At 38.6% G+C, this 13333-nt stretch overlaps 1 protein-coding gene and 1 pseudogene across 1 annotated transcript in view; both read left to right on the forward strand.

Moving 5' to 3' along the window:
• TMC1 (transmembrane channel like 1) overlaps positions 1 to 13333 on the forward strand; it is a 469408-nt gene that overhangs the window by 91903 nt on the left and 364172 nt on the right. The gene's annotated exons all lie outside the window — the stretch shown is intronic.
• The window catches only part of LOC143657063 (zinc finger CCHC domain-containing protein 8-like), a 40024-nt pseudogene continuing 33682 nt past the window's right edge, over positions 6992 to 13333 (forward strand).

The raw sequence follows: 13333 nt of genomic DNA on the forward strand, positions 1-13333 counted from the left end.
GCAAAAGATTAAGAAAAAGAGAATGATTACTGACATGTTGTTTTCAGACTGGCAGGCTGAGGCTAAATGAGAAATACAGTGATTTGTGAAAGAGGATCCCTGTTATATTTTAACAGTTTAATGGGACTTGCTTTAATCATTAGTGCCTTTAGTACTGCTTGTACTTGATTTAATTGGGGACAAAGTTTTCAAGTTGACTTTATAAATCCACAGCACAATAGTTAGTTGTCAACTGTGATTAAATTTAATTATTGTTAAGTGGAAAATATATGAGATTTTTCCTCATCTCAGGGTCCCTCCTGACCCTTTTATTTTTAGTACTTTTTCTCCAGGAAGAGTTTTTGCTTCTCTCTTTCTCTTTCAGTCTTTCACTCACTCTTGTTTCTTAGTTCTGGGGAATAAATATAACATGTGAAGTGCTGACATGAGAACATATACCTAAATGCTCAGCTTTTCAAAATATATTCTTAAAGCACATATAATCTATGGTGCTGGCTGCTTTTGTATGTTTATTATTAACAAAATTCACCAAATATGGAATTTTCAATATGGAATTATAACCGTAAGTCTTCAAAGAGCTTTATTTAGGAGGAAAAACAAGAAATGATAGAGCTGGCTTGGTAGTGGTTGTTTTGGAGAATCAAACTCTCTCATATGGAGCCATGAGATATCTTATCTGGAGAGATCTTTGGTTGAGAATGACTGTTGTCAGATATCAAAGCCAGCACTTAGGGGAAGCTATTTGTGGGTTAATTCCTTAGTGTCCCTTGGTGGTAACCATTATGAAGTATATAATTTATTATATTTAAATAAGACTAGCATTTTCTTAAGACTGTAATTACACACTTGGTAAAATACAAATTGAATGCTAAAAGTCTGATACTTCTTTCTGAAGGTTTTCTCAGAAGTTTATGGATTGGATAATTACGTACTCTAAGTGCGAAAAAGAACACAAGAAGTAGAGCAGTTTTGGGAGAAAAGATAAGATATTCCGTTTTTGACAGAGTGAACTTTAGTGTCCAAGGGTCCTCCATAGAGTTGTTCAATGGGAGTCTGACATGACTCATTTACTGGGAGAGGCATGTGCTACATCCATAGACCAAGGAGTTCTAGCAGGTGGTATTCAGGACTCTGTGAGGGAGTGAGATCAGTTGGGATGGTAGGGAACTAGGAAGAACAATGGGTCAAGTTTGGAGCCTGGGGAAACTAAATTTAGTGAAATGAAGGGAATATATATGTGAGGAAACAGAATATCAGATGGGAACAACAGAACCAAGGGCATGTAATATTATGGAAATTATGGAGTAAAATATTTAAAAGTCTATAGAATAATTACCCAAGTGACCCCAAGACAATCAGTTTGATACTTCTTCCCAGCTGGGACAAAGACTTCCAGCAAGAAGAGGAGTGTGTGAGTATGTGAGCTGTGACGCCCTGCCAACCAAGTGACTTTAAGCACCAACCACTCCTCTTTGGGGAGTAGCTTATTATTACCAGAAGTTTGGGGCCAAAGTTGAAGGTGGAGCTATAAATATACACACTTATCAATGCCAAATCAATTTTTTTCACAGATGTTTTTCTGGCAAAAGGAAAATAAATAAGGAAAAATATATAAGAGAATATGCAATCTGGTTGTAATTCCCCAGTTCCACTTTTAGACTTTTATTACATTCTATTCTGGCCCATTTTTATAAATATATGTGAACATACAACACACAAGCCTTATAATTTTTGCCAAGTAAATATTACCAATTTCTGATCTATTTCTATAGTAGATATTTTTGATAGTGTTACATGAGAACTGAGTATTTACCAATGACCTTAGGCATCTTGACAAAGTAACTAGAAAAGTCAGCTGTACGGTTGTTTTTCTCATTTGTTTATGCAGTCTTTCTAGTACTTCAGTCATTTTTTTTTCCTCTTTTAGATCCTGACCAAGGCCCAAAATGTGAGTCTGTGAATTCAATGGGTCATATAGAAAAAATGTGATTTGGTATCTCTGTTTTTTGAGAAGAGACTTAAACATTAATTTTATGTAATTGACATGGAAATCTAGAAAAGTAAGTTTAAAAAAATGTACTTCCACAGTGGTTGCACCATTTGACATTCCCACCAACAGTGGATAAGTGTGCCTCTTTCTCCGCATCCTCTCCAGCGCTTGTCATTTTCTGTTTTGTTGATAATGGCCATTCTGGTGGGTGTGAACTGTTGTGTTGCTAGTTCCTCTAAACCGATGCAAATGTACTAAGAAACGATGATCATGCATCTATGTGATGATGTTAAGAATTACTGAGTGCATATGTAGAACGGTATGATTTCTAAATGTTGTGTTAATTTCTTTTTTTTATTTTTATTTATTTTTATTTATTTATTTCTTTCCATTAATAAAAAAAAATGTACTTAAAAACCTCAATGTAAAAAATTTCCAACTTTTTCGGCAATAAAAATTTTAATCTCAGGTGAATAAATTCCTTCTTTGCATTGTATATTCAAAACAGAAGAACTAGAGATAAGAGGAAATTAGATCTTATAAGTAATTGTATCAAGTAGTGACAAAATGGATGTATTTAGTAGGGGATGTTACAATGAACACAGTGAGACAAATCTGCTCTCTCCCACCTAATAAAGAAACCTTGTAAAGATACCGAAACTGGTGATCAAGGATGCTGTTTTAGGAAAGAAAGTAGCAAAACTCCAATCAGTCCATAAGAAAATGTTCTACAATAAAACCTTGAGGAATGGATGCACAAAGATATGATTGAAACAAAAATAAGTTTAGTAATACTTGTATAATTTGTATCTTTCCTAACTGTAATTGTCTTTTAAAAATAAATGTATATAGGCTTTTATGGCTTTTGAAAAGATATCAATATATGGACTGAAAATGTTTTTTATAACTTCTGTTTAATTCTATTTCCACTTTAGCTGCTTTTATTAGCATCATATTTAAAGCATGTCCAAACTTCAATAAACTAAGACAGACTCTAAGATCCTTTCCTTCCCTATTTTTAAACAAATAATCTTCACTTTATTCCACTACTGAGGTCAGGGGACTATCTTTAGATTTCTTGGTGGCTTGTAATGAGAGTTTGAGAATAAAACCTTTTAGTTGAGACAGGGGGAAGGGCACTTTATACTGTCAAATTACGTGTGTTACATATTTCCTTAAGGATTGCCCAATAACCATTCCTTACGTCCAGTTTCCTAACAGGATTCCCAATTTGTTAAGTTGCCCAGTTTCCTCCAAGCAGCTCACTTTCCTCTGGGAAAAGCAGTTGACACCATCTCTAGGCCTTGGCCCAGATTAGTCTGCTTTACCTGAGAAGTTTTTAGCATGGCACATTCTCAGGCCTATCTCCAGACCTACCGAATCTGAAACTCAGGAGGTGGGACCTATTAGTCTGTGTTCTAACAGGCCTTCCAGAGGATTCCAATACAAATTCAAGGTTGAGACTCAAGGGTTTAAGCCAATCTCCTTACCATCGATTATTTCATAAACTCAGGCCCAAGCCAAAGAGCACATGGCATTCTCCAGACCTCAGAGTTGGGAATTCATTGAGACTGAAGGAGAGCCAGTGAAACACAAAGAGATATTAAGGTGGTTTTATGGAGAAGGGTTCCTCCCTCTTAGAACAGCCTGTGTCTCTGGACATTGTCATGTGTGGATAAGGTCAGAACAGTTCTGGTCATCTTGCTATAAACCTCTCACAAGGAGAGCAGAGCCAGGGGAATTATAGGGAAAGAAAGTTGGAACCACTGAATTAAGTCAACCCTGAATCCTGCCCTACCTCTGGGTCACAGTTAAGTGAACTGATGACTTTCCATAGTTTTCTTTGTTAAGAATATTTTTGGTTTACCTATATCTGCTTATGATATTGAAGGGTAAAGTTAAACTTAAACAAAAATTAATTGTAAGGAATCATGACTCTTGCTTTATTGCCTCTTTCTTAACTGGGTTCCCTGTATCCAAATTATCCAGATACTGCTTCTCTCTGGAACCTGGCTCTCTGGCTTCATCTCCAGGTTGAAAATATTTCCCTTTTCCCTAAGTCCCACTACTTTCTAAATTTTATTGCCTTAAATTCAGGTTTACTCAGGCAATGAAAGTCAGAGAACTGTGGATGAGACCCTGATGATCCAGATAATAAATATGTCTGCTTTGGTTTTGTGACATATGGGCGAACAGGAATCAAAGCCTATTAGTATTGAAGCTTTATAAATTCCCTCCCTTTGTTTTTCATTTTAAGTGAGTTTAAATGCTCCTAGTTTTCTTGGGGTAGAATATGTAGCTCTCTTATATATAAAATGATTATTATAACATTAATTAATCATTACTATATTAATCAGTAATATAATCAATCTGGTAAAATTATTTAAATTTGTTGAGCATATATTATGTGCCAGGTTCTGATTTAGGAGCTGCACATATATTTTGAAGCTCAGCAAACTTAGTCTGTGCTTTTCAACAAGTATGTATTCTTCTGACTGGCCTGCTTGGTCACATATGCCAGGGCCCTACCCCAGAAGACCTAGAGATAGAGAATCAGCATTTTAACCAATTTCCAAAGTGAAACTTCGGTACACTCAAGTTTGAGAAACACAGGGTAGATTTTGAGGTAGAATGTATCTTAAAGCACTGAGAAGTGAACTGGAAATTGCCAGGAGTACATGGTAATCTTCATTCATCAGCTTCTTAACCTGACAATCATGGTGGAAGATAATCATCTTATCAAGTCATTGTTTTCCTTACCCCTATTGCATTTGACATCCATTTGATCACACACATACAAACAAACAAGATACAGGTAGAAATTTCCAGCCAACACTTATTGTTCAAGTAGACCTTTCTTCTTTCACAAGCCAGACTATGTCTCTAAGTTCTTCTTTTGACTCTATGTCAAATTAATTCTATTGTGTAAGGAGTAAAGAACCAACTTATTTGGGCAGCACATCTGGGGACAAAAAGTATAGAGGATTATGTAATAAGTATCAGCATATACATCAAGAAAATGACTAGCTTTCATTTAATTTTCTTACTTATTTACGTAGAAAAGAATAGTAGGATTCAAAAGTCAGATATGTAAAATTGTGTAGATTCATATCTGTATGAGGAATTGAAACAATTGTCTAGATCAGAGGTTGGCAAACTGTGGTCCCCAAGCCAAATTCTTTCTGCCACCTGTTTCTTTTTATATGAAATTTGGAAGTGGTAACAATAAAACTTCAGTACATATCTATGGAATTAATGAATAATGATATTTTTGGTTGCATTCTCTGCAGAAGAAGTTAACTCAGGAATCCCAAGTCAGCCAAAATGTTAAGAAATTCTTAATTTGTAACCCCATCCCCAGAATTACTCCATGGGCCATTAAGCTCACATCTACCTACCCTTTATGGAGAGGGTGGGGGCAAGACCATTAGTGTGTGGAAGAAGATAGAATTTAGGATTTTACATTGATATGTAGAGGGAGGAAATTAGGTCTTATTACTTTTAATATAGAGATAGGACCTAGCCCCTGAACAAATATTATTTCAAACTGATATTTGCGTGAAAAATGGAAATTACCCAATCCCAAGGGATGGTAAAGCTCTCATAGTTAAATGGATTTAAGGATTTAATTATCTACTTCACAATGGACAAATGGATTTAAAAGACTTCTGCAAATATGGAAGATAATAATTCATGACCTGGTGAATAGTAGAAAAAAAGGCAATGCTGACATTTCTCTTAATCCTGTGGAACCACTTTTGCAGTAGCCAGAGATAAAAGATGAATTCATAAATTCTGATAAATTTTGAAGTGATGGAGAAAAATATATTAAATATGAATAACTTCCTCTATTATTATAGACCCTCACCCTAGTTGAATATTGTGTCAGATTTTAACAAAAACTTTTGCATAATTGGTGGATTGGTTTAAAAATGAATATAATGGTTTAGTAGGCAAGATAATGAGGCCCTTTTTCCTTTTTCATACTTGTATCATTCGGAATTAATTTCTCAGCAATGACAGTCACTAAAACAAGAACAGAAATAATGAACACAAAGTCAGACTGAATCACAAACCATTCACAAAACCAAGATTTAAAAAATAATTGAATGTATTAAATCACATTGTTTATACAAACTTTAATAATAACAATATTTTAAGTTAAGAGCTTTTTGTATATTAACCAATAGAATAAAAATAAAATAAACCAGTATTTACAGTATCTTTATCTTTTCTTAAATTTCTATTTTATTATATATATAAATATAATAGTACATGTGTATAATTTATATATATATATATATATATATAAATTGAAGGCATATGCTTAAAATTTGTTTATCTCGTGGGTGCAAGGGCTCAAAAAAAAATTTAGAAGTCACTAATTTAGACAATGATGTATGGGTTCAGCCTTCCTATTGGGATGTCTCCAGCTTACTGTTGTTTGATCTTTCCCTTGATTGAAATCTCCTCAGTTCAGCCTTGCTAAAGGCTTGAGTACAGTGACACAAGTTGCAGTGTTTTCTTTGCATGTCCTTCTATAGAAATAGTTACTTCACACTGGCACACATTTGTTTGTATAGTTTGTATTGTCCAAGTAAGTCCTGTCTCTCTTTAATTCTGGCTATTCATTTAGTAGAGTTATATGAACGTCTCTGGTTGGTTGTTCCAAAGTTTGTGTCTCCTGTGGTGTTTCAATTTGGTCATTAGACTGGGCTATACATGATCTGCATCTTCAAATGGTTCTTGATCTGTTGTTTTCACAGCATCTAAATATCTTGATAGGGTTACTTCAGAAGTTGAATTCCTTCAGTAGTATAAAGCTTCGTATTGCAGAGCTGGTGTGGAGCAGGATTGGGATGTGGGGAGCGGCACAAAAGTGTGGTGGCGGGTTGTGGTGCAGAGGTATATGCACGGGTCGGGGACTGTACACTGGTGCCTGTGAGCATGGGGTGCGGGTCACAGGGTTGTGGAGGTGCGGTGCTGGGGTGTGGCGGCAGGATGCAGTTCAGGCAGGCCTTGGAACACAGGAGCAGGGGACACAGAGGTAGGGTACGGTGGGAGGCGGGTGGGGGTGCTGAGTGGATGTGCTCGGTCTGGTACATGGCAGGATGCAGATGGGTGCATGAAACATGTGGGTCGTGGGTGTCAGGGTGTGGGGTACAGGGCATAGAAGTTGAGGCACTTCTGTGCCATATCAGAAGGATACGGGTGTATTCTTGTGCAGGGGGGAGTGACCCCAGGGGGCCGGGATGTGGATGGATAGAGTGTAGGAGCTGGGCACAGGTTGTGGAGGTTGTGGAATGTGTGTCGGGGTGGGTGATGATGGATGGGTAGGGCCTTGGCATGCATTCATAGGTGCAGGGGGTGGGGATGGGGTAGGGGGTAAGAATGTCTACTTGTGCAGGGCGGAAGCTATGTCGCACAGATGCACATGCAAGCACCTGCCAGGTGTGGGAGAAGGGCACTTGTGCCATGGGGTGGGGCAAAGATGTGCACATGTGTGGGACAGGGAGTTTGGGGTGCAGGGGTCAAGAGGTCAGTGCACAGATATGTGTGTGTCCAGCAGGGAGGATGCGGCTGTGCTGGTGCATGGGTCTAAGGGGCAGAGCTCTGGTATGCATGTGCACCACGCTCTGGGGCAGCGGGGCAGGATTATGGTTGCTTGGGCTGGGGGTGGATGTGGCCAGGATGTGCAGGTCAGTGCTTGCCCAGAGCTGAGTGGGCGTGGCATAAGTGAGCACACGGGTGTACACCCGTCTAGGGGCTGATGCTGATGTGCTTGTGCGCACAGCTCAGGGGGTACAAGGCGGGGTGGAGCACTCTGTACCCCCTGAGTACACTCACCTACGTACCAGGGCTACAACCGCACCCAGCCCTGATGTGCAGATGACTGCCTGCAGGGGTCAGGGTGGAGGAGGTTGGAGTTGAGGGGCTGGGCACAGGTATGCAGATCTTGGGAGGAGCAGGGCAAGACTGTGCACTTGTGTGGGAGAAATGGGTGGGGCTGGGACAGGCTTGTATGCATGTTCAGGGTAGGGGTTGGGGCAGGGGTGCTTGGAGTGCGGTGGGTGGGGGAGCAGGTGACAGGGTTAAGGTGCATAGGGTGTGTTTTAGTTTGCTAGCTGCCGGAATTCAACACACGAGAGACGGATTGGCGTTTAATAAAAGGGGATTTATTTTGTTGGTTCTTCAGAGGAAAGGCAGCTAACTTTCCACTGAGGTTCTTTCTTACGTGAAAGGCACAGGATGGTCTCTGCTGGTCTTCTCTCCAGGCCTCTGGGTTCCAACAACTTTCCCCGGGGATGACTTCTTTCTGCATCTCCAAAGGCCTGGGCTGAGCTGCGAGTGCTGAGATGAGGAATGCCGAGCTGCTAGCAGTGCTACATTGTGTTCTCTCATTTAAGCACCAGCCAATTAAGTCAAAACGTCACTCATTGCAGCAGACACGCCTCCTAGCCGACTGCAGATGCAATTAGCAACAGATGAGATTCACGTACCATTGGCTTGTGTCCGCAGCAACAGAACTAGGTATGCTCACCTGATCAAGTTAACAACTGAATCTAACTAACACAGGGTGTCAGGAGAGTCGCAGGTTGCAGGACAGGACTGTGCGCATGAAGGTAGCTTGTTCAAGGAATGCAGCTTGGCTTACTTCCTTGTCCCCGTCTCCCTGTCTGTACACTCCTGAAGGCTCCGGGCCTCCCTTTGGAAATGGGTGTGTAGGCTGTTTGCACTAGCTGGATGGTCTCTGGTTCTCTGTGTTTCAATTCTGCTTTTTCAACCAGGGCCTCCCTATGTGCTGTAGAAGACTCTCCCAGTTCACTTACACCTTGAAACTGTTCTCCCTGTTGTTTTTCTGTCACTTCTCTAGCTGTTCCTTGGAGCAGGTGACAACTCTACCTGTCCTATTCTGCCATCTTCCCAGTATTCTAGTCTATTTCTGGCTATTTAAATACTAGAGATATTACTGATTAAATTTGCATCGTGTTCCATCTTGACCAAAAGGGGAAAAGAAGTGTAACTAATAAAGTATCAGTGGTAGAAAGAGTTCAAATAGAGTCAGAGGCTACTCTGGAGGTCGCTCTTAAGCATGCTTCAGTTAGACATAGCTACCTATCATAACTTGCCAAACCCCAACCAAAACCATTCCAGCCAATTCTAAAGAATACCTAGGGTAATATATAAGATTCTACAAAGGTTCCATGCGCAAGGGTAACTTTCCAAAAACCTACAGCCTCCAGATGTCCCTGGACCAGATACATCCCGAATCCTAGAAGGCACAGCCTCTCCAGAGCATTAGCTAGCTCTACCTCACTACCTTATATTATTATGAAAAAGTTAGAATGGTCATAGCCCAAATATCCCTAAAGAGTGGGAGAAAGATCAAAGGTGATGGCAGAGTTATGCAGAAAAGGTAGGATTTAACAAACAAATATGATTGCCGAATCATTACATTGATATTTCTTTTAGTCTCCAGTATCGTAGCGCAATTAGAAGTAAAAACCTAAAATTGTGGAATTGTAACCCATACCAATCTCTGTAATCTATTCTACAACTAATTGTGCTGTGCTTTGAAATTTATTTTTTTTGTATATATGTTACTTTACACAAAAAAGAAAAAAAAGTTGATTGTGATCATAAAAAAATATTTATTCCTTCTAGCTTCCTATATTCTGGAGCAGCTAGAAGGAAAAATATGAATTGATGGTATGGTAGCCCATGACAAACTCTGGGATTTGCCCTTAACTACTTGTTGAAGAGTGCTTTGAAAACTATTGCTTATTTTTTCTTTGTTTTTGTTTATTTGTTATATTATACAATAACAAAAGTTAAAGAAAATTGGATTGTGTAGTTTCTTCCATAGACAGCTAACTAATACTCTTGCTGCTGTATGTTTGCTTTTGTTCCTGGGAAAATTATTGTTGGATTACAGATTTCACAAAACTTTATTGATTCTTATATAAGTAATGGGTACACTTTGCAGATGTTGGGTATGTTGGAGATTGCATAGGATTCCTAGGGCTCCGAGGGGATTGCTTTCAATGATATTAACTTTGTTCACTTTGTGTCAAAACCAAATCATTTTTCTTTGGAAAAAATTCTGCCCCAGTCACTGATTTGGTATTTGCTGAGATATGAAGAGCTCACTCTCATACCACAATTTTTGCTAAATGGGATATCTCTCTCTGTCTTTGGCTAAAACTAACTTAGGATTTTGCATCTCAGTGGTCATGTCCTTTCAAAATTTTTCCTTATCTTGCATAACAGGTGTCTCTGACAGTTACACTGACATTGACAAAAGTTCTCTTCAGTTCTTCTTCATTAGACCACAGTGTCTCTTTTCTTGTCCAATTGAACATTTTACTCCAGTAGTTCCCTTTTTTTCTTCCATCAAGATTAGCCTAACAGTTGAAGTTCTACCTTATGTATTTGTCGGAGGAGAAAACCTCAGAGCGTGATGTCTGCTATTAGACCTTCTAGAGAGTTTTGTCTCTCACCAGCTTTCTCCTGTGCTTGAGAAGCTAATCTCAAATGTAAATCTCACAGCTTTTACTGGGTTCAGCAGATGTCAAAATGCCCTCCACTGCTTCCCAGCCCAACCCTTATTCCCAGCAGCTCTCTGGTACCACTTATAATTTAAATTCATGAAACTGAAAACAGACTGTCACTTGAAGCATGGATGGAAACAATTTGTGGGGAAGGCATTAAATAGCAGGGGTATACTTCTCATGTTTATAGTCTACGATCTTGTAAGATTTTCATTTTTGAGCAAAACCAATTTGAATTCCATATGCGCTTAGTTTGAATATTGCAAGGAGGAATTCACAATAACTATCTCTGATGTGGACTGAGCATGGGTTTCATAGCTAAATAAGTTTATTTCTTCTTGAAGCAGAAGTCTAATCATACAGCTTTGTATTCAAATTAATAGCTTGGGGGGTTTTTGAATGAAAAATAGGGGCAAATATAGGCATACCTCATTTTATTGCATTTCACAGATACTGCAATTTTTACAAATTGAGGGTTTGTGGCAATCTTGTGTCAAGGAAATCTATTGGTGCGATTTTTTCCAACAGCGTGTGCTTAATATATATTTCTGCGTCACATTTTTATTAAGGTATGTACATTGTTTTCTTTTAGACATAATACTATTGCACACTTAATAGACTGCTGTATAGTGTAAACATAACTTTTATATGTATCAGGGAATCAAAGCATTTCTGTGACTCTCTCTATAGTGATATTCATTTTATTGTGGCAGTTTGAACCAAACCTGCAATATCTCTGAGGTATGCTTGTAATTTTTAGAAATATATTTGATTTTGGACTGTTTTAGAAATGAGAAATCATTCATTGGTATTTTAGTTAAGCGTTTCTGTATAGAGATGGAGGAGATATGAGTCTTAAATGTGTGTATCAAGTATAATGTATATATGGCATTCATTATTTTAGCCAGTAAATCCCAGGCAGGAAAGTGCAGCTGCCTAAATCATATTTTCTATTTATATTTCAATACTCTAAGCCAGTCATTTATGTTTTCCGTTGCTGCAGGCATGTACTAGGCCCTTTACATAAATCGACTTAGTGGTTCTTAATGTATTTTACTACCCCTTATACATCTGATAGTTTCACCGCATTCTTTTAGAAATAGAGGTTCCCAGACAGTGGTGTAGTGGTGTAGCGACCCATCTTACTTTAGAGGGTATAGGTTGGAGGGAAGCACATGAAAATCTCTGGGTTGGAAATCTAGAATTTAAGCCTTAACCTGGCTTCAGAGCCTGTGTTCTAAGCCAATGCACTCTACTAGTTTCCTTCTTAATGATCTTTCATTGCCTAAATTGTCTACTAAGAGTTTTCAGTGGCTATATGTTGAGCTGACTCATGACCTGTTCTAAGGTCATAATAATGTAGTTTTGAATGAATGGATTCCAGCTATGTGATAGACCCATGCGTATTCCCCACCAGTTCCCTTTTTTGTGTTTCATCCCCTGTTTTGATCAAGAGGCCTAGCAGGGTGAATCCAGCTGATAAACTGCCTTAGGGTAGGGATAGGATGAGACAGGGGGACTGTTCAGCCTCTGCCGAAGTCGGAAATTCGAGTTCCATTGACAAATCTTACCTTAAAGAGGCGCTTGAAGTAAATGGAGTCAAATAGAGGTAGGCAAGATGAGAATGTGATGATGTTGATCTGATTAAGTGTGTTGAAAGACAAATCAGAGTTGAATCTACAGATTACAGCTTTACATCTGGGCCACCAAAAGTTTGCTGCAGCAAGGAATCCAGATGACTTGCAAAAATGTTAACAGCTTTGAGCCTCTAAGGTTGGCAAAAGTTTTTTATACCCATAAAAAGGAAGTTCAGGTGATTTCTGTTGATTGAGCAAGGGTTTGCCAATCTCACAGGGGCAGGTTTAGGGCAGATGGGCTTTATTTTGTATTAGGTCAAACATAGTGACCTAATATGGCTATTTGGGCCCACTGCCTTGGTGGGGATTTCAGATTTCAAAAGATATCAAGAGGAAACTCAAAAGGAAGTCCAAAGAGGAGGTAGGACATGGACTTTTTGTTTGTTTGTTGTGGTTTTGTTTTGCTCTGAGGAGTCTCCAGGGCTTTCTCTATATAATGTATCAAGTGAAACAGGGGATTTCACAAAGACATGCTGCTGCTGGAAACTTATGTTGGGTGGTGATAACCCACTAAAGGACCCTGGATGAGAGAAACAGCAAATTCCTGCCTATGAAACAAAACTCAAATCAAATGTCACCTACTTTTGGGAATCTACCTAAACCCCTGCTGTGAGACCCTGGCTATGCTGAGCAACCACAGATTTCTGTTAATATCTCAATTGCTGAGCTTATCTCATTTTATTATGTTAAGTGCTTCCTCTGGGCCAGTCTGCTCTGGTAGTTTGTGAGAGCACAAAAGTATTTTTAAAAATATTTTTTAAAATATTTTTATTGGGATATCTTCACACACATTTAGTCTATCCAAAGTATATGATCAATGGCTCACAGTGTCATCATATAGTTGTGTATTTATCACCATGATCACTTTTAGAACATTTGCATCACTCCAGAAAAAGAAATAAAAAAAAACTCATATAACTCATATTCCTCACAGTGTTTTACTTAGCTTTGTTTCCTCTAAATGATGCTATTGAATAAATAAGTGATTAAATAAATCTCAACATATTTGTGAAATGCAAAATCCTAACATTATCGTTTATGTAACAAGACATGAATTGTTTCAGGACACTGTGATGAATGTCATGCCACCTTTCTTTATTTTTCAGATTGAAACTGAACTGGTTCTAGGCCCCATCTGTCAAATTTGAGGTAGA

The sequence above is a fragment of the Tamandua tetradactyla genome, chromosome 2, assembly GCF_023851605.1.
Source record: "Tamandua tetradactyla isolate mTamTet1 chromosome 2, mTamTet1.pri, whole genome shotgun sequence".
NCBI classification, from domain to species: domain Eukaryota; kingdom Metazoa; phylum Chordata; class Mammalia; order Pilosa; family Myrmecophagidae; genus Tamandua; species Tamandua tetradactyla.